The sequence below is a fragment of the Molossus molossus genome, unplaced genomic scaffold, assembly GCF_014108415.1.
Source record: "Molossus molossus isolate mMolMol1 unplaced genomic scaffold, mMolMol1.p scaffold_m16_p_7, whole genome shotgun sequence".
Classification (NCBI taxonomy): Eukaryota; Metazoa; Chordata; class Mammalia; order Chiroptera; family Molossidae; genus Molossus; species Molossus molossus.
Genome location: NW_023425401.1, coordinates 84,019,671 through 84,042,162, shown reverse-complemented (window position 1 = coordinate 84,042,162; position 22,492 = coordinate 84,019,671). Strand labels below are relative to the sequence as shown.

The 22,492-nt window shown below is 37.1% G+C and overlaps 1 protein-coding gene across 3 annotated transcripts in view; it reads left to right on the top strand.

The window, feature by feature from the left end:
• Positions 1–22,492, top strand: part of TSPAN12 (tetraspanin 12) — a 100,949-nt gene that overhangs the window by 37,716 nt on the left and 40,741 nt on the right. The window lies entirely within an intron of this gene.

Sequence of the window (22,492 nt, the reverse complement as noted above, 5' to 3'; positions counted from 1 at the left end):
CTCCTTTGTCAAATATTAATTGAGCATAATGGCTTGGATAAATTTCTGGTTTATCTATTTAATTTCATTTATCTATATGCCTGTTCTTGTGCCAGTACCAGGCTATTTTCATTATAATGGCTTGCTAGTACAATTTGATATCTGGTATTGTGATTCTTCCTACTTTGTTCTCCTTTCTGAAGATTGCTGTGCCCACTGGGGGTTTTTTTGGGTTTCATGTAAATTTTTACAGTATTTATTCTAGATCTGTGAAATATGCCATTGGTATTTTCATAGGGATTATGTTGAATCTATACATTGCTTTGGGTAGTATAAACATTTTAATGATGCTAATTCTTCCAATCCATGAATACAATTAAGTATTTACACTTATTTGTATCTTCCCCAATTTTTTTATTCAGTGTTCTATAGTTCTCTGAGTACAGGTTTTCTGCCTTCTTGTTTAAGTTTATTCCTAGTTAACTTAATTTTTTTGTTCCAATGGTAAATGGGATTGTGTTTTTAATTTTTCTTTCTGAATGTTCATTATTGGTGTATGAAAACACCATTGATTTCTGGATGTTAATTTTGTATCCTGCTACTTTACCAGATTCATTTATTAGATATAGTAGATTTTTGGTGGAATCTTTAGGGTTTTCTATGTGCAATATTATGTCATCTGTGAATAATGACAGTTTCACTTCCTCCTTTTTAATTTGGATGTCTTTTTTTTCACTTATTTGATTGCTGTGGCTGACCTCCACTACTTTGTTGAATAAAAACAGTGAAAGTAGACATTCCTGTCTTGTTCCTGTTCTTAAGGAAAATGCTTTTAGTTTTTGCCCATTGAATATGTTGTTCACTATTGGTTTGTCATATATGGCCTTTATTATGTTGAGATATGATTCCTCTTTTTCTACTTTGCTGAAAGCTTTTATCAAAAGTCGGTGCTGAATTTTGTCAAATGCTTTTTCTGTATCTATCAATATGATTATATGATTTATATCTTTTATCTTGTTTATGTGATGCATCACATTTATTGATTTGTGAATATCTTATCAGACTTGCATCCCTGGGATAAATCCTACTTGATCATGATGTATGATCTTTTAAATGTATTGCTGTATCTGATTTGCTAATATTGTTTTGAGGATTTTGGCATCTACGTTCATTTGGAATATTGGCCTTTAATTTTCTTTCTTTGTAGTGTTTTTTTCTGATTTTGGAATTAGGATAATTTTGGTCTCACTAAAAGAGCTTGGAAGTCTTTCTTCCTTCTGAATTTTTTGGAATAATTTGAGGATAGGTGTTAGTTCTTCTTTGACTGTTTGGTAAAAGTCCCCTAGAAAAGCCATTTGGTCCAGGACTTTGTTTGCTGGGAGTTGTTTTTTTGTCTGTATGTTGCTGCTTCAATTTCATTAGTTGTTATGGATCTATTCAGTTTTTCTGATTCTTCCTGATTCAGTTTTTTTTTTTTTTTATCCCCAACCAAGGACAGTTTTTCCATTTTTTGTTCAGATAGAGTGAGAGGAAGAGAGAGAGGGAGAGAGAGAGAGAAACGTCGATGTGAAAGGGACACATCAAGTGGCCACCACCCGCACGACCCAACCATGGCCGGGGACAAACTGCAACTGAGGTACGTGCCCTTAGCAGGAACTGAACGTAGGTCTTTCTGGACCACAGGCTTACGCTCTAACCACTGAGCCAAACAGGCCAGGGCCTGATTGAGTTTTGAAAGACTGTATGTTTCAAGGAATTTGTCCATTTCATCCAGGTTGTCCAATTTATTGACATATAGTTTTTAATATTTTCTTGCAATTCTTTGTATTTCTGGGTGTCAGTTTTTACTTAATCTCCTTTGTTTCTGATTTTATTTATTTGGGCCCTCTCTCTCTGTTTCTTGATGAGTCTGGCTAGAAGTTCATCAGTGTTCATCTTTTGAAAGAACAAAGTCTTGATTTTATTGAACTTTTTAAAAATAATTTTTTTCTTCATTGATTTTAGATAGAGAGGAAGGGAGAGAGAGATAGAAACATTGATGAGAGAGAACATGGATTGACCACCTCCTGCATGCCCCCACTGGAGATTGGGCCCAGAACCTGGGCATGTGCCTGACCAGGAATCAAACTGGCAACCTCTTAGTGCATGGGTCAACGCTCAACCATTGAGCCACACTGGCTTGTTTGGTTTTATTGATCTTTATATTGCTTTTTAGTCTCTATGTCATTTCTTCTCTGATCTTTATTATTTTCTTCATTCTACTTACTCTGGACTGTTTTTTTGTTCTCTTTCTAATTCTTTTAGTTGTAGGATTAGATAGTTTATTATATATTTTTCTTGTTTATTGACATAGACCTGTAGTGCTATGAATTTCCTTCTCAGGACTGCCTTTGCTGTGTCCCATAGATTTGTGGGTTCTTATAGGTTCATTTTCATGTATCCAGAAAGTTTTTAATTTCTTCCTTGAGCTCACGGGTAACCCATTCATTGTTTAATAACACACTATTTAGCCTCCATGTGTTTTAAGGTTTTTGAGTGTTTTTATTGTAGTTAATTTCTAGTTTCATGGCTTTCTGAATCAGGAAGGTGCTTGATATCAGGAAGGTTTAAATCTTCTTGAACTTTTATAGCTTTAGTTTGTCTCCTAAAATGTGGCCTACCTTTGAGAATGTGTCATGTGCACTTTCGAATCATGTGTATTCTGTAGCTTTGGGGTGAAATGTCAATTAAATCCACCTAATCTAGTGTGTTATTTAGGGTCACTTTTTCCTTGTTGATTTTTTATCAAGAAGTTCTGTCTTCTGAAGTTAGTGTGGTATTAAACTACTCTATTATGACTGTATTGCTGTTGATCTCTCCCTTAAAGTCCTCCAAGGGTTATGTCCTCTTGTTGGACTGATCCTTTTAGTATTATGTAGTGACCTTCTTTGTCTCTTGTTATGGCGTTTGCTTTGAAGCTTATTTCGTCGATTGTAAGTATTGCTACTCTTGCTTTGTTCTATTTCCATTTTCATGGGAATTTTTTTTCCATCCCTTCCCTTTCATCCTGTGTGTGTCTTTTGTACTGAGGTGGGTGTCTTGTAGACAGCATTTATATGGGTCATGTTTTCTTATTCATTCAGCTACCCTATGTCTTTTGATTGGAGCATTTACTCCATTTACATTTAAGGTTATTATTGATAGGTACTTATTTATTGCCATTTTAATTCTTTATGTCTATGTTTCTGTCTCTGTTTCTTCTTATTACTATAGTAGTTCCTTTAACATTTCTTGCAAAGCTGGCTTGGTCATAATAAACTCCTTTAGCCTTTCGCTGTCAGGGAAACTGTTTATTTCACCTTCTATTTTGAATAATAACCTTGTTGGATAGAGTAGTTTTGGTTTTAGATCCTTGCTTTTCATTACCTTGAATACTTCATGCCATTCTTTTCTGACCTGTAGTATTTCTGTTGAGAAATCACCTCACAGCCTTATGAGGCCTCCTTTGTAGGTACCAAATTGCTTTTCTCTTGCTGCTTTTAAGATATTCTCTCTTTATCTTCAATTGAGAGCCTTTTTGGGTTCTTCTTGCTTAGAATTCTCAGTGCTTCCTGGACTTGTGTGATTTTTTTCTTCATCAAGTAGGGAAATTTTTGCCATTATTTTTCCCAACAAGGTCTCTATCCCTTGCTCACTTTCTTCTCCAGCTATTCCTTTGATATGGATATTGTTACATTTCATTTTGTCTCAGAGCTCCCTTAAACAGTCCTCCTGTTTTTATTTTCATTTTTTAAAATATGTTTTTATTGATTCTTTTAGAGAGAAAAGAAAGGAGAGAGAGAAAGAAACATCAATGTGAGAGAGAAACATCAATTGGCTGCCTCCTGCATGTCCCCTACCATGGATCAAGCGTGTAACCCAGGCATGTGCCCTGATTGAGAGTTGAACTGGGACCTCTCAGTCCATAAGGTGACACTCAATCCACTGAGCCACCCCAGCTTGTCTATCCTGTGTTTTAATTGTTTTTTTCTTTTTGGTTCTCTGAGTGATTTTTTTTTTTCTACCCTGTCTTCTAATTCTCTTATGCTATCCTCGGTTCCTCTAACCTACTGTTTATCCCTTCAAGTGTATTCATTGTTTCTATTATGTCATTCTTCATTTCTAACTGGTTGTTTTTCATACTTACTATACTTTTTTTATGCTGTTGAACATCCTTTTAAATATTACTCTGAACTTTATATCTGATATATTGCTCCTCTCCATTTCATTTAGCTCTTCTTCTGGAGAATTCTCTTCTTTCATTTGGGGCTTGTTTCTTTGTCTTTCCACGTTTTCTGCCTTGTTTGAGTTTGTTTCTATGTATTAGGTAGATCTTCTATGACTCCCAGTCTTGGTAGGGTAGACTTATGTAGTAGGCTACCTGTGGGATGTAGCATCCCTAATCACCAGACTTGGGTGCTCTAATAATGTCCTTTGTGTACATTTTGTGGGCCCTCCTGTTGTAATGGGTTCTTGATTTCTATTGGCTCATTTGTGTGAGGCCTTGATCCTCAGGCTGGCTGACAGTGAGGCTCAGCCCCCAACACAGCATGCAGGCTACTGTGCAGGTGCTTATCACACAAAGCAAAATTTGCCTGAGCAGGGTTTGGAGACTGTCACTATCTCTCTGTGGATATGCTGTTTGTAAAGCTTATTGAATCTTGCCCTGTTGTTGTCTGAAGCTGGCTACTGGGATTTTTGATTTTGGGACTCTTTGGAGGGTCTCTGGTGCACACCAATTTCAGATGCTGTTTGTGACTGGCCCTGAGTACCCTATTTGGAGCTGTCAGTGATTCACAGCTTGTGGCTTCTTTAGCTGAGGCTGGTGGAAATGTTCAAGCTGCTCACCAAGGTTTGCTTTTACTGGCCCTGGGCCCAGGACCAGGTCAGGCAAACACCCAAAGCCAGCCTCTGCCCACAGACTAACTGTTGTCTCAGCCACTTAATCAGCCTTAGGCTGTAGTCCTTAGCATAGCCTAAGCTCTAAAGGGTGGGGCAAGAGGGTTTCCAATTGGTGGGGCAATTGCTTTCTCCAAGTTTTAAAGCTGCATTGATGGGGAAGCTCTTCCTGAGAAGATTGCTTCTTCAGCACAGGGATCCTGGCAACTGTTTTCTCAGCTCTCTCCCCAGAGCCACCAACCCTAGACTCTCCTCATGCATCTCTAGTCTACTCTGCCCTATTTTTGCCAAAATGCAAAGTGAGTGGCTGCACACAAAACTAGTGTATTGTCCCTTTTAGAGGGTGCCTGTGTTTCTAGCCATCTTTCCCTTTTGGACAGAACCAATGCTTTTCACAGTCAGATATTATGTAGGCACCTTTCCTGTTTCTATTACTCTGGGCTGGGGAGTCCAGCTTGGAGTTTAGATCTCAGACTTCACAAGGGGAGCCCCCTACAGCTGAGATATTTCTCCAGAACTTCAACTGCTGCCTATGAGAGCCCAGCCAGCCCTCTCGTGCCTCTGAACTTCCTTCCTGTCTTGATGTGGCCTCCTCTTTACAACCTTGGTTTTAAGGGTCTTGCCAGCTAGTCTTTAGTTGGTTATTCAGGATGCTTTTCCTGTATTTTAGTTATAATTCTAGTTTAGTCCTAGAAGATGGTCAGTGTAGCTTCCACTTAATCTGCTGCAATCTCTCCACAGCTTATGAAGTTTAATATTCTCAATATATATAAGCCCTCAATAAATTCAATGGCTTTGTAAGGGCAGATTGCTGTTTTGTTCTAACTAGATTGATAAATTATAAATGAAAATTTAAAAATAATCTGTGATCCCAAAAGTGAAAACTATTTGAAATATTTTATGGAAAATCAAATATTATTACTTTCTTAGAACTGTTATTATTATCATTATTAATAGTAAAGAATTGAAGAGGTGAAAAGAAAATAAATCATTTTAACTTATTAATGCTTTTTTCAAAGTTCACTTTAATGAATTGTTAAAAACTCATTGGCTGCATAGCACTATACTTCATTATAAAAATTGTAAAATGTGAAGAACAAAAGTTAATTTTATAATTAATTATAAAAGAAGCTGATCTGACTGACTTACTATAAGTTCAAAACCTAAGAACAGAAGATGGAATTTTTTATATGATTTGTCAAAGATTTTGACATAGCAATCAAAGCAGCATTTTTGCCTTTTACTAGCCATATTTGTAGGAAAGAAAAAGAAAATAATATTTTGGGTCATCCTTAAATTTTTTATATTATTGATAGTCTTTTTTTTTTTTTTTTTCTTTTCTACTGGAAAAGATAAAAGATGGGAACATAGAGGTTTTAGGTTATACCTTCTTAGTCCAAAGAAAGAAAGGTTTTGCATTCAAACACATGGAGGCTCAATAGCATGTTACTAAACAACCAATGGGTTACCAAGGAGATCAAGGAAGACATTTAAAAATTCCAGGAAACCAATGAAAATCAACACACAAAAAGACAAAATCAGAGGCAGTGAAAGCAGTCCTGAGAGGGAAGTTTATAGCACTGCAAGCCTACCTCAGGAAACAAGAAACATTTCTAATTTACTTTATAACCCTACAACTTAAAGAACTAGAAAGTAAACAAAAAGAAAAACCCAGAGCAAGTAGAAGGAAAGAAATAGTAAAGGTCAGAGCAGAAATAAATGACACAGAAACTAAAAAAGCAATTCAAAAGATCAATGAAACAAAGAGCTGGTTCTTTGAGAAGATAAACAAGATTGATGGACCCTTAGCCAGACTCACCAAGAAACAAAAAAAAAGAGAAGTCAAATAAACAAAATCAGAAACAAAAGAAGAGAAGTAACAACTGAACATCAAACAAAGGATCATCAAAAAATACTATGAACAATTATATGTGAACAAATTGGACAATCTAGGCAAAATGGACAAATTTCTAGAAATACACAGTCTCCCAAAACTGAATCGGGAAGAGATAGAAAACTTGAACAGACCAATAACAACTAAGGAAATGGACGAAGTAATCAAGAAACTCCCAGCGAACAAAACCACAAGCCTGGACGGCTTCACAGGAGAGTTTTACCGAACATTCAAAAAAGATCTAATACCCATTCTCCTCAAACTATTCCAAAAAAATCTAAGAAGGAAGCCTTCCAAGCTGATTTTATGAGGCCATCATCATTTTAATTCCAAAACCAGATAAAGACACTTTAAAGAAAAAAACTACAGGTCAAGATCCCTGATGAACCCTGATGCCAAAATCCTTAACAAACCATTAGCAAATCAAATCCAGAAATACATTAAAAAATTATTCACTGTTACCAAGTGGAATTCATCCCAGGGATAAGGCTGGTACAATATTTGCAAATCAATAAATGTGATATACCACAAAAACAAAATAAAAGATAAAAACCATATGATCATATCAATAGATGCTGAAAGCATTTGACAAAATCCAGCACCCATTGCTGATAAAAACACTCAGCAATCTGGGAATAGAGGGGTCATATCTCAACATAATAAAGGCCATATATGAAAAACCTACAGCCAACATCATACTCAGTGGGCAAAAAATAAAATAATTTCCCTTAAGAAGAGGAACAAGACCGGGATGCCCACTTTCTCCACTCTTATTTAAAATAGTACTGGAAGTTAGCCACAGCAATTAGACATGAAGAAAAATAAAGGATCCAAGTTGGTAAGGAAGAAGTGAAACTGTCATTATTTGAAGATGACATGATATTGCACATCAAAAACACTAAAGACTCCATAAAAAATATACTAGATTTGATAATATATTTAGCAAAGTAGCAGAATACAAAATTAACATCAAGAAATTGACAGCATTCTTATACACCAATGATGAACTCACAGAAAGAGAAACTAAAAAAAAAAAATCCCACTTACCATTGCAGCAAAAATAAAACTAAGATACCTAGGAATAAACTTAACAAAAGAAATAAATGACCTATTCACATAAAACAACAGGACATTGAAAAAAGAAATAGAGGAAGATATAAAAAAGTGGAAGCACATATCTTGTTCATGAATTGGAAGAATTAACGTAATTAAAATGTGCATATTACCCAAAGCAATCTATAGATTCAATGCAATCCCCATCAAAATACCAACGGCATACTTCACAGAACTAGAACAAATACTCCAAAAGTTTATATGGAACCAAAAAAGACCCTGAATAGCCAAAGCAATCTCGAAAAAGAAGAACAAAGTGGGAGGAATCACAATACCAGATATCAGGTTATATTACAAGCCATTGTAATCAAAACAGCCTGGTACTGGCACAAGAACAGGCATATAGATCAATAGAACAGAACAGAGAACCAAGAAATTGACCAAGACATTATGCTCAATTAATATTTGACAAAGGTGGCAAGAGCATACAATGGAGTAAAGACAGCCTCTTTAATAAATGGTGTTGGGAAAATTGGACAGCAACATGCAAAAAAATGAAGCTAAACCACCAACTTACACTGCACACAAGAATAAACTCAAAGTGGATAAAAGACTTAAATGGGACTCCTGAATTCATAAAAATCCTAGAAATAAATGTAGTCAGCCAAATTTCAGACATCACACGCAGAATTTTCACTAATACAACGCCTAAGTCAAGAGAAACAAAGGAAAAAAAAAATAAATGGGATTACATCAAACTATAAAGCTTCTGCACACAAAAGAAACAAGCATCAAAATGGAAAGGGGACCCACTATATGGGAAAGAATAATCGTCAAGGATACATCAGGTAAGGGGTTAATTTCCAAAATATATAGAGTACTTGTACAACTTAAAAAAATAAAGACAAAGAATCCAATTAAACAATGGACAGAGGACCTAAATAGACATCTCTCTAAATAGGGTATACAAATGCCCAAGAGATATATGAAAATATGCTCATTGTCACTAATCATCAGAGCGATGCAAATTTAAACAACTATGAGGTTCACCTCACACCTGCCAGAATGGCTGTCATCAACAAATCATCAAACAAGTGCTGGCGAGAGTGTAGAGAAAAGGGGACTCTAGTACACTGCTAGTGGGAATGCAGACTGGTGCAGCCACTATGGAAAACAATATGGTGTTTCCTCAAAAAATTAAAAATTGAATTGCCATTTGACCCAGTGATCCCACTTCTAGAAAGGAGTATGATTCAGACTGACAAACCTCAGAGGATGTGGGTGGGGAGTGGGATGAGATGAACCAAAGAACTTTTATGCATGTATGCATAACCAATGGACATGGACAACAATTCAGGGGTTCAGGGGGGAGGCAAGATCAGGTGGAGGGTGTCAATGGGGGAAAAAGGGGAAACATCTGTAAGAAAAATAAATTTTAAAAAATATATAAAAATAAATATATTTGTCAACCTCTCCCCAAGAAAGAATGGTTTTGTATAGAAATGTGTGAACATGTACTTGCATGGGGGTATACACGATGAATTGTGAGGTATTGCTAACACCACTACCACTGTCCCTAATATAATATGTACTATTTGCCAGCCAGTATTGTGTGTGCTGTAATGTATTGACTCATTAACTTTTCTCAACTATATTATGAGGTTGGTACTATTGTCCCCATTTTATAGATGAGACACAGAAAGGTTAAATGGTTTGCCCAGCTATGATGTGGTACCGCTGAAATCTGAATCCAGGATGCTTAGTTCCAGAATCTGTGCTCTGAAGAACTTAGTGTTCTGTTGTCTCTCAGTCATGATCGAAACCACCTAACTCCATTTTCTCTTTTAAAAAAAATAGAGTTTATGATATTTTTATAATATTTTTTGTGGCTTAAATCATATATGTAAATCTCTGGCACAAAGAATAATTTGTGCATTCATACCTGTGTGTTTATTCACTCATACACAAAATTGCATATATACTTTTATACTTATAAGTATATTGACATTTTACATACTTTTATATACTGTTAATTTTATATAGTCATAATGTTTATATACAAGTAGGGGCAAAAGTAGGTTTACAGTTGTGAGTAGATGAAACAGTTTATTCTTGTATTATTATTTATTAATTATTATATTATTTTCCATATGAACAACTGCAAACCTACTTTTGCCCCTCCCTGGATACACATGTATATATCTCTTTTCTGCAAATAAACAAAATTTAGGCCTTCGTCATTGAACAAAAATTGCTGGTAACATAGAATTCTAAGCTTTATAATTTTGTGATTTAAAGGAACTATACTGAGAAATAATTCATTCCACAGTGATGTGAGCAGACTGTATGTGTGTTTTTAAATGAGCAATTTTACAGGAGATATCCAAATTTCCAAACAGGGTCTAGTGAAAGAGACCTCAGGGTGGGGTCTGTAAATGACATTTAAGCACATACTTGTTCGTTTTGTTATAGCACTCCTATTTTGAGCTTCTAAAAGAACATTTAGCAAATGGATGATGGTTTCTGAACATAAAATTTCCAGTTGTAACGCAACCACTTTAGTCCTAATCCCTGTGAAGCATAATTGGGCTACTTACAATTTTCAGCCATTTTGAATAAATTTCTACATAAAACATACATAAAATCCTTTGGCTAACAACCTTTTCTCTTTGATGTGAAGGCTTCAGGGAAGCTATTGTTCATTTTAATTTTGTTTATACTTTTATCAAAATGCCTCATATACATAATTTAGAGTTAATTTTATTCTAAAATGCTTATTATGAGAAAGAGTGGTCCTTCACCCCTACCATTTTACTCCTATGAGATAACCACTTTCAATTTTTATCGTGGCAGAGTCCCTCTAAATCACTAATTTATGTAACTATTCTTACTCATTTAGTTTTCAGTTTTAAGCACTATGTGTTGACTTCTTATGGAAGATGAAGAGCTGGCCCCCTTCCTGCCTTTATTCCCCCCACGCCCTACAGCACTTGCTATCTCAACTCAATACGGAAATATCATAATGTTGGTTAGATCAGTGTTTTTATGATCATGACAGTGTAAATACTTTTCACAGCTTGGCCAGGTAAAGGACTGGATATAATTTTTTTTTTCTGAAATAATAGTTTATTTTTCTTTGAATTAATAAAACTCCTGTTTTTTATGTATTTCTAATTAAACTCTAAACTCCCCCAGTTTAGAGTTTAACTTATATTTTCATATATTTGGAGCATTTTATTGAGGATTTTTTAAAGAGCTATCTCTCTCAGAATATTCTAGACCTGCTCCATCTAGACCTGCTGGAGCTGCTGCTGTCATGGGCTGTTCCTTTACTAAGGTTGGCTGCCAAATGGCACCGAAGTGTGACTGGTGGGACCTCAGCTCATCAACCTCGGTACTTGAGTTCTGGCTGAGAAAGAATCCAGAGCTATGTCTCAAACTGTAAGAGAAAGTTTATCTAGAAAGTCACAGGTAGAAGTGAGTCATAGAAGAAATGGGCTCAGAAAACAAGTTACAACAAAATATGGGCCCTTGGAGCTTAGGAGAAACAGAGGCAAGGAAAATGGGCTTGAGGGGCAGGGGTGGAGAAAGGTGCAGGTGTGCTCCACAGAGAGAGCCACACTGGGTCCTTCATCTTGAGGGTGTTTATCTGGAGGTTTCAGGGGAGAATCCCTATAGAATACTCATCAGCTTTCCAGGTGTCTCCTTTCAGGGTCGTGGTCCTCACTGGTTGTCATACCAATGCAGCAGGTCATTAGCTGATGAAGCTGGTCCTGATGTCAGCCAAGGCATTGTTTGTCTGGTTTCTCTGCTTTTCTGGCCTGCGGCTGAAACATAACTGAGGCATAGATGTTATCCCTAGGCACTAATGCTTAAGGAAGTATGGTGCAAGGGCCTGAATTAGAGTCCCGTGAAGCCACTCTTCAGCATCTTGTTCCTCCGCCAAGGGGATCTACTCCATAACTAGTGACATGCCAAGAGAGGAAAGGTCATGGAAGAGTCGAAACTGCCAGACGAGCAATATGAAAGGTCTAAATTGCATGACTGGTGATATCCTAGGGGGTTGAGGTCCTTGTTTTTCCAGTTTTGCCTGTTGCTAGTCACCCGGGGCTTTCAGCACGGGTGACCTTCTGCACATAGCCTATCTGCTGTCCTTGCTCTGCTCGTGTCTGTGCAACTGCCTACCACACTATTATTCTGGGATTTTCTTTGCCTCTCTATTGTTTTAGGTCCGATGTTTCCTGGTATGAAGTCATTGTCCTTCTGTGTGTAGTGTCTCATTTTAGGGAAACATCTTCCAGTAGTTTCCTGAAAAAGCAAATACAAAGGTAGATTTTTTAAAAGCCTGTGTGCCTAAGAATGGCTTTAGATACCCTGTGTGTTACTATTGTTGGCTATAGAGTTATAGGTTAGAAATAATGTTTTCCTCAGAATATTGAAGAATCTCTTTCACTGTCCTCTAGCTTCCTATGTTGTTATTGAGAAATCCAGTGCTATTTCCGTTTGATTTGAGTTTTGACCCTTTGTGAAAAAGGTATGTAAATTTGAACTTTGATTCTGTTTCCAGTACTGTCCTTTTCCTCTACAGTACCTTTTGTACCCAGTCCCCAGTCTCGGTTTCACTGTTTGCACAGAACAATGACCCCTCCTTCTCTATGTTGGTGGGAGCGGGTGGTCGCCCGGCTGCATAGCACGGAGAAGGGACCTGAGGGTTCTAACTTCTTCCTAAACAGGTTTTCAACAAGTCATCGTCTTTTTAGCCCTACCTTCATCCACTTCCAGAAGTGGGCTGCCAGTACCTGAGTATTTGAGGGCTCTGCAGTGTGAATTCTGTTGTTCCAAACTTTCCCCACTACTGATTAAGCATTCAGCTTTTGAAGGACGGCTGAACAGTTTACTACTCTTACATCTTCTTTGCACCTTCCAAAATATACTTGCTGTTGCCCTTTTCCTTTATCTCTGGGTTTATACCTTTCAAAATATTCCTTTATTGTCATTCTAGTGAAGTTTTAAGAGGGAAAAGGGATAAGGGCAGGTGTTTAATCTGCTTTCTTTACTGGGAAATTCTGGGTGGTGGGAGTATCTGGGAACCCGATCATTTTTATAAATAATGTTCCTTTAAGAAAGGACTCCCTTGTGATTTTACTATTTTATCTATACACTTATAATGAGATGAAACATTTAATGGGGGGATGAATTTCCTTTACCTACAAATCACCAAGGGCTTAACTAGAACAGTGGGATTTTATGCCCCTTCCTTTCTCCTCAAATACTTCCAATGGACAAAGGTACTGGTAACTTTTGCCATTCTTGCCATTCTGTGGTCAACCTCAGTTTAAAATAACAGACACATTGATTTTGGTATTTTAATAAAAGAAGTTGGATTCCCCACCCTCCACACCCTTCCTGCTTTAGTTTCCTAATAAAGATGTTTTGAAAAATACCAGCTATATTTGCACTGGACAGGGAATTTACTTGTGGGATTAGATGTGCTTTAGTGAGAGTCACACTGATATTCATATTCTTAGGAGGAGATAAAGAGTTTTACTCACCACCCGCAATCATAGTTATATCTATTCAGAAAATGTACATTGAGAATATGCCCTATATGCCCTGTGTCAGGCAGTGTGTTAAGTATTTAAAACACAATGATACCACCTGCCCTGTGTGGCTCAGTGGTTGAGTGTCGACCCTTGCACCAAGAGGCCGCTGGTTTGATTCACAGTCAGGGCACATGCCTAAGTTGTGGGCCTTATCCTCAGTGGGGGGCATGCAGGAGGTTGGCAATTCATGTTCTCTGTCATCGATGCTTCTGTCTCTCTCTCCCTCTCTCTTTCTAAAATCAATAAAGAAAAAAATAAAAAATTAAACCAGAATGATACTTCTTGTCCTTGTGGCATATATATTCTAACAGGTACTATAGTCTGATTAATAATGGCTACCATTTAGGTAGTGCTTACCATGAGACAGCACTTTTCCTGATGAATCTTTAGCACATCACTGCAAAATAATTTTAATGTTCTCATTTTATATTTGAGGAAATGGAGGGTTAGTGGTTTGCTCAAGGTCATCCAATTGGTATATAACAGAGCCAGAGTCTGAAGCCAGGTCTATTTCATTTTAGAGCCATGTTGTTCCATTTGTATAGTCAAAAAAAAAAAAAAAAAAAAAAAGTCAACAAAGCGATTTTACATATACTGTTTTATGTAATCTTCTGTTATCTAATCCAGTGAGGGCACTCTTTTTTTAATCCTTACCCGAGGATATGGTTGTATTGATTTGAGAGAAAGGGGAAGGGAGACAGAGGGAGAGGAAATGAGAGAGAAAAACCTGTTGGTTGTCTCCCAAACTTGCCCTGACTGGGGATCGAACCTGCAATGTAGGTATGTGCCCTGACCGGGAACCCAACCCACAACCTTTTGGTGTATGGGAGGATGACCAGGGCTAGGAGTCATTGTTTTTTTTTTTTTTTTTAAATATTTTTTTCTTTACTAATTTTAAAGAAAGGAAGGAGAGGGGGAGAGAGAGAGAGAAACATTGATGAGAGAGAACATAGATCAGCCGCCTCCTGCATGCCCCCCACTGGTGATCAGGCCGATAACCTGGGCATGTGCCCTGACCCAGAATCAAACCAGCGACCTCTTGGTGCATGGGTTGATGCTCAACCACTGAGCCACACCGGGGTGGCACTCATTTTTTAACTAAAGGTAATTATTCTCAGCTTGAGAAATTTGGTGGAAAAAAATCACTAATTAATTACATCATTTTAGGGCTGTGTCCTATTATCATCTTGCCTTACTTAATAAATTTTTTTTTTCGTGAACATTATGTTTAGGGATAAAACTTATTTGTAGAACACAAATTTTAGTTTAATTTTACAGTAGAAGAACTTAGCTATTTTAAGGAACTTGCACTGAATAATGTTTAAAGCAAATAAAATAGTTTGTAATGCAACTAATTGCATTCTTGTTTCCTTATACAAACCCACACTTCCCCAGTGTTCATTTGTTTAAAATGTTTACATAATAGTAACCCAGGAAAGACAGGGCGAGTCTATATATTGTTTCTTTTCTTTAGCTATGTAAATTGTCTTAAATGCTTAAAGGCACACTAAATTATCATAGTGTAATCCACACAAATGACACATAGTAAAACAGAGAGGCAATATTTAAAATAGAAATGTGTAAGCAGAAGTCAAGGGAAGTCAAATGATAACCAGAAACTCCAGGTTTAGAGATCAAGGAAATCTGAAATTTTTTGTTTGTTTGTTTTAGTTGGTAAGCTGATCATTATTTTCATCAACATTTATTGAATATCTGCAGTGTGACAGGTACTGTTTAGGCACTGGGGATGAAGTAATGTTTAAGGACAGATGTCTGCCAGTCAGAACCGATGGTCTGGCAGTGAAGTGAGCACTGTGACTTGTGGGAGAGGCAGCCAACCAGTTTAAAAGCCAAAGCCTCCAGAGGATTGATGTACTGCAAACTGAGAAACCCTGGTCCATGAAGGGATGGAAAATGCTAAAGAAGAGATGAAAAACTGGAAAACAAAGATGAGGAAGAAACTGCAGCACACTGTATGGAATGAAGGCTCTGTCTGAGAGAAAAGGAAAAGTCAGTATTGGATTGTATTTCACAAACTAGTTCAGAATAGAATTTATATAATGCTTTATAAATTTGAAATTTAAAACTTTTCAAACTACTTTCCCATACATCAAATCAACCTTAAAAACAGTAAAGAAGAGTTCATTTTTATCTGCATTATACACATGAGCAAACTGATGCCAGAGCAGTTTAATGCTTTTGCCAGAGGATCACAGAGTGTGTTTTAGAGCTGTATTTGAAATTTAATCTTCTGACTCCTAGCTCTTTCCACCATTTTAGAAGGATAGCACTCAAGAAGAAGAAAGAAGAGAATAGCTCTGCAAACTAGGTTGGTACAGATCATCTCATGAAACCATGTGCACTGGGAAAGTAAGAAGCATGAGAGACACATGCTGACACCATTACAGGAGATATGTATACATGCTCCTAACATTGTTGAGGACAACAGATGGTTTTGTAGTGAAATGGGATACATATGTACACTTCCAACCATAACAAAGTTCAGCAGGAGCTGTTGCTTAATTCCTTGCTAGTTTTGTTTTATTGAAACTATGGATTAACACCATTTATAGATACAGATTCAGCCCTTAAATGAAATAATGGCAGAGTAATTCTTTGTGCAATAATCAACATGAGCATAACTTTATCTAGGACTCAGAGCTCACTGAAGAAGAAAACGTAGCCCTGGCTGAGTAGCTCACTTTGTTAGAGCATTGTCCCAATATGCCAAGTTTATGGGTGCAGTCCCTGGTCAGGACACGTACAAGAATCAGCCAATGAAAACATAAATAAGTGGAACAGTAGATCGATCTTTGTTTCTCTCCCTTTCCCTCTCCCTTCTTCTCTCTCTAAAAAAATAAAAAAAGTAAATAAAAGAAGAAAACAAGCATAAATGCCGTTGATCTATGTATGTATGTTATATTAAGGATGGATATAACATTTAACGTTTTCCTTGGTATCAGAAGGCTGGATGTTTGAGACTAATGCAGTGACAACAAAGCAGAGACAGCTGACCATGAAGCTGCAGCACCATTTGCAAAAATAAATTTCTTCGAACTCAATTTTAAATTTAATTTTTTGTAGGGTCAAGTAAATCTGTGCCCCTGAGTGTAAGTGGAATAAAAACAGAGGAATTGTTTTACATGGGAGAAATTGCATCAAATGAGAACAGTGGAAATCAGAAAGATGCAATCAATCCAGAGTTAAAAGAGTGTCCAACTCATATGATTGGCAATCTCAGTTTTGAGTTTGTAATGAGAGATTGTTTTAGATATATATGCTTCACATATGCAACCCTGGGGATGCTTTGGTTAGGTTTTACTAGCCCATTGTAAATCTCACTTTAAGAAGTTAACGCTGGTTAATAATGGCTACCCTTTTCATGTATGTTGTGTCCATAATTATTACCCTGTTGTTTGGATCCATAAGCTTGAATTACTCAGATATTGCATGCATTGCATGCATCTGGGAACCTATCCTTGGCCCTGTGGTGGGGGTCTTTCTGCTGGTGCAGCACAGACATCAGAAGCTGGTCAATGACTCTGGGAGGCAAGAAACAAGAGAGATAACTCTCCTGGCCAGTGTGACTCAGTGAATTGAGCATCGTCCCATAGACTGAGAGGTCCTGGTTCAATTCCCGGTCAGAGCATGTGCCCAGGTTGCTGGATTCCCAGTAGGGGGAGTGCAAGAAGCTGCCAATCAATGTTTCTGTCTCACATTAATGTTTCTATCTCTTCCTTCCTCTCTCTCTGAAAAATCAATAAAAAGATATTTTTTTAAAAAAGAGAGAGAGATGACAAATAGGATTTAAAAGGCTATAAAGTTAATTCAGAAATCTGCATCATGGTAATCCCCAAGGCAAAGACTAGGTATGCCTTATTCTTGTTCTACCAACAGCACACATAATTCTCATCCATGTTCATTTTTTACCTTCAGTGATTTCTTGCCTTTTCAGGGTTGCTTTGGTTTTCATTGTAACCAGACATCAACTTTGAAAAAAATCTATGTTAGAGATCTGAAAAAGCAAGAGTAGAGTAGTCCCCTTTATTCATGAATAAACTCCCCCAACCCCCAGTGGATGCCTGAAACTGCATAGAGCACGGAATCCAGGATATACCATGTTTTTTCCTATACATACATACCAGTGATAAACTTTAATTTTTAAGTAAGTGCAGTAAAAGATGCACTAGTAATAAAATAGAGCAATTAAACTGAGAATGTTCACTTTTACATGAAAGGGAGTACTTTCCCGCTTCCCTTTAGTATGTCAGACTTGCCAGCATCACTGCTCTTACACTTGGGGGCCATTTTAAGTAAAATAAGGGTTACTTGAATACAAGCACTACAATACCACAACAGTGGATCTGATAACGGACGTGGCTAAGTGGCTAACAGACTGGGAACAGGGACCATATAGTGTGGATATGCTGGACAAAGGAACGATTCTCGTCTCGGTTGAGATGGAGTGGGGCAGCGTCGGATTTCATCACACTGCTCAGAATGGTGCACAATTTAAAACATGAATTGTTTATTTTCAGAATTTTTTGTTTAATTGTTTTTTATTTTTTATTAATTTATTTTTGTTACAGATGTTTCTCCTTTTGGACTGCAGTTGATTATGAGTAACTTAAACCATGGAAAATGAACCTGGGGAGAAGGGGGGACTACTGTATTCCACAGTGTAATTTTTCTCTGGAGTCTCACATTTTCCTAGGGTTTTATCAAAGATAAATTGATGTAGCATATAGTTATTGAACATTGGGCCTCTTTGTAACAGGTGCAAATACAGTATTGTTCATGTGTAGAAGTCTTTTAAGTAAAGCATTAAGGAGAATATAGAGAAAAGCTGACTTGGAATACTGCTTTCACCAAATTTCTTCTAATTATCATTTCAAGGTTAAAATCTATAAGGTAGGGCAACACTTGAAAATGAAATCTGAGTAGTTTGAAACTGGTTATGAGTACTACATATGCTGAAAATCAAAGTGCTTGGAAAGTGGGATCCCTTTAAGAAAATACTACTTTACTTTTGAATCAGTTATGTTTTAATCCACATTATTGCCTAGATTATACAGCTACTACTCTTCATTTTTTATATGGAAGAAGCAAATTAAACTAATAGTGATTTATACTTTTGAGTCACAAGGGATATATCATGGCAGTAGTAGAAAATCAGCTCAATTTTCTGTATCTTTTATTACCCTCCCCCCTTTTGTGGCAAAAACTATGAGGAAAGAAACTAAAATTTCAAGTCTTGATGGCCCACAATCCTAAATCAGTCCATTCTTTTAAAATTTTTTCTGTCATTATTTTAGTTCACCAACCTTTTATTTATTCACACCCTTACTCCTTACTTTTCTACATGTAATTTTCACAAAATAGTCAGAATTACACACACACACACACACACACACACACACACACACACATTGTTAATCCTCACCCCAGAATGTTTTTTTCCAATGATTTTTATTTTTAGAAAGAATGGGATAATGGGAGGGAGAGTGTGAGAGAGAAACGTCAGTATTAAAGAGACACATCCATCAGTTGCCTCCTGTATGTGCCCCAACTTGGGCCGTGGATCAAACCTGCAACCCAGGTATGCGCCCTGGACCAGGAATGGACCTCGTGACCCTTCAGTGGGAGGGCCGACACTCTAACCACTGAGCCACACAAGCCAGGGCCAGAGCTATATTTTTACAGTGTACATCAGATCATGTCACCTGCTAATAGATTTCAACTACACTTAGAATAAAGTACAAAATCCTTTCTAGCCCTGGCCGATTTGGCTCAGTGGTTGGAGTGTCAGCCTGTGAACCAGAGAGTTCTGGGTTCAGTTCCCGCTAGGGGCACATACCAAGAAAAAAAGCCTTTCTACAGCTCATGATGATCTGGCTCTTTGTATCTCAAGGTCATCTACATACACCCCCAGTACCTTTCCCACCTCTCTTTGCGCCAGGTACCACCGAGTTTTTAACTAACTAGCTCACCCTGAAAGGTGGCCTTGCTTTTGATATTTCCTCTTCCTGAATTGCTTTTCCACTGATCTTCACAGCATCACCTTCTCCTTGTGATTACTGACTCATCTTAAAGATTAATTTCATAAAGAGGCCTCTCCCGATCACCCAGCCCAGGCATCTCCTGGTCCCTTTCTACCATAGCACTCTGCTGTGTTTTCTTTTTTTTTAAATTTTTTTATTAATTTATTTATTTTTGTTACAGATGTTTCTCCTTTCCCCCCACTGATTCCCCTTTCCTTTTTCTCCTCGCCCTGTCCCCAGATTTGTTGTCCATATCCATTGTTCATATATACTTGCATATAAGTTCTGTGGTTTATCTCCTCCCCACCCTCTCTTTTGGGGATTGTCAGTCTGTACCCCACTTCCACGTCTCTGGGACACCCCATTCCTCAGACTGTTATGTTCATTATATTCCACAAATAACTGAGATCGTATGATACTTGTCTTTCTCAGTTTGGCTTGTTTTGCTTAGGATAATACTTTCCAGGTCCCTCCATGTCATCTCAAAGGATAAGAGATCTTTCTTTCTTACCGCTGCATAGTACTCCATTGTGTATATGTACCACAGCTTTTTTATCCATTCGTTTACTGATGGACACTTGGGCTGTTTTCAGATCTTAGCTATTGTAAATAGTGCTGCTATGAACATAGGGGTATATATATTCTTTCTGATTGGTGTGTCAGGCTTCTTAGGCTATATTCCTAGAAGTGGAATCACTAGGTCAAATGGAAGTTCAATTTTTAATTTTATGAGGTAACACCATATTGTTTTCCATAGTGGCTGCACCAGTCTGCATTCCTACCAGCAGTGTACTAGAGTCCCCTTTTCTCCACACACTTGCCAACACTTATTGTTTGATGATTTGTTGACGGCGGCCATTCTGAGAGGTGTGAGGTGATACCTCATTGTTGTTTTAATTTGTATCTCTCTGATGATTAGTGATGGTGTGCATTTCTTCATATGTCTCTTAGCCATTTGTATGTCCTGTTTGGAGAGGTGTCTATTTAGTTCCTCTGCCCATTTTTTAATTGGGTTCTTTGTCTTTCTTTTGTTGAGTTGTATGAGCACTCTATATATTTTGGAAATGAACCCCTTATCTGATGTATTGTTGGCAATTATGCTCTCGCATACAGTGGGTTGCCTTTTTATTTTGGTGGTTGTTTCTTTTGCTGTGCAGAAGCTTTCGAGTGTGATGTATGCCCATGTGTTCATTTTCTCCTTTGTGTCTGTTGCCTTAGGTGATGTATCAGTGAAAATTCTGCTGCGTATGATGTCCGAAATTTTGTTGCCTACTGTTTCTTCTTAGATTTTTATGGATACATGAGTCACATTTAAGTCTTTTATCCATTTTGAGTTTACTCTTGTGTAGGGTGTAAGTTGATGGTCTAGTTTCATATTTTTTGCATGTAGCTGTCCAATTTTCCCAACACCATTTAGTAAAGAGACTGTCTTTACTCCACTGTATGCTCTTGCCCCCTTTGTCAAATATTAATTGAGCATATTGTCTTGGGTCCATTTCTGCGTTTCTCTATTCTGTTCCATTGATCTATCTGCCTGTTCTTGTGCCAGTACCCGGCTGTTTTGATTACAGTAGCTTTGTAGTATAACCTGAAATCTGGTAATGTGATCCCTCCAACCTTGTTCTTCCTTTTCAAGATTGCTGTGGCTATTCAGGATCTCTTTTGGTTCCATATAAAGTTTTGAAATATTTGTTCTAATTCTGTGAATTATGTCATTGGTATTTTGATGGGTATTGCATTGAATCTATAGATTGCTTTGGGTAGTGTGAACATTTTAATGATGCTAATTCTTCTAATCCATGAACAAGGTATGTGCTTCCACCTTTTTAATTTTTCCTCTATTTCTTTTTTCAATGACCTGTAGTTTTCTGTGAATAAGTCCTTTATTTCTTTGGTTAAGTTTATTCCTAGGTATTTTAATTTTTTGGCTGCAATGGTAAATGGGATTTTTTTTTAGTTTCTCTTTCTGTGAGTTCATCATTGGGATATGAAAATGCCATTGATTTCTTGACGTTAATTTTGTATTCTCCTACTTTGCCAAATTCATTAATTAAGTCTAGTAGATTTTTGATGGAGTCTTTGGGTTTTTCTATGTATAGTATCATGTCATCTGTGAATAATGATAGTTTCACTTCCTCCTTTCCAATTTGGATCCCTTTTATTTTTTCTTCCTGTTTGATTGCTGTGGCTAAGACTTCCAGTACTATGTTAAACAAGAGTGGCGAAAGTAAGCATCCCTGTCTTGTTCCTGTTCTTAAAGAAAATACTTTTAGTTTTTGCCCATTGAATATGATGTTGGCTGTAGTTCTTTCATATATGGCCTTTATTATGTCACGATATGATTCCTCTATTCCCAGATTGCTGAGTGTTTTTATCAGAAATGGGTGCTGGATTTTATCTAATGCTTTTTCAGTGTCTATTGATATGATCATAATCTTTTATTTTATTTATGTGGTTTGTCACGTTTATTGATTTGCCAATATTGTTTCAGCCTTGCTTCCCTGGGATGAATCCCTCTTGGTCATGGTGAATAATTTTTTTGATGTATTGTTGGATTTGATTTGCTAGTATTTTGTTCAGGATTTTGGCATCTATATTCACCAGGTATTTCGGCCTATAGTTTTCTTTCTTTGTAGTGTCTTTTTCTAGTTTTGAATTAGAATTATGCTGGCCTCATAAAACGAGTTTGGAAGACTTCCTTCTTCTTGAATTTTTGAAATAGTTTGAGGAGAATGGGTATTAGTTCTTCTTTGAATGTTTGGTAAAATTCCCCTGTGAAGCTGTCCAGGCCTGGGCTTTTGTTTGCTGGGAGAGTCTTGATTACATCTTCAATTTCTTCTGTTGTTATCGGTCTGTTCATGTTTTCTATCTCTTCCCAGTTCAGTTTTGGGAGACTATGTGTTTCGAGAACTTTGTCCATTTTGCTTAGATTGTCAAATTTGTTGCTGTATAATTGTTCATAATATTTGTTTACAATCCTTTGTGTTTCTGTGGTGTCCATTACT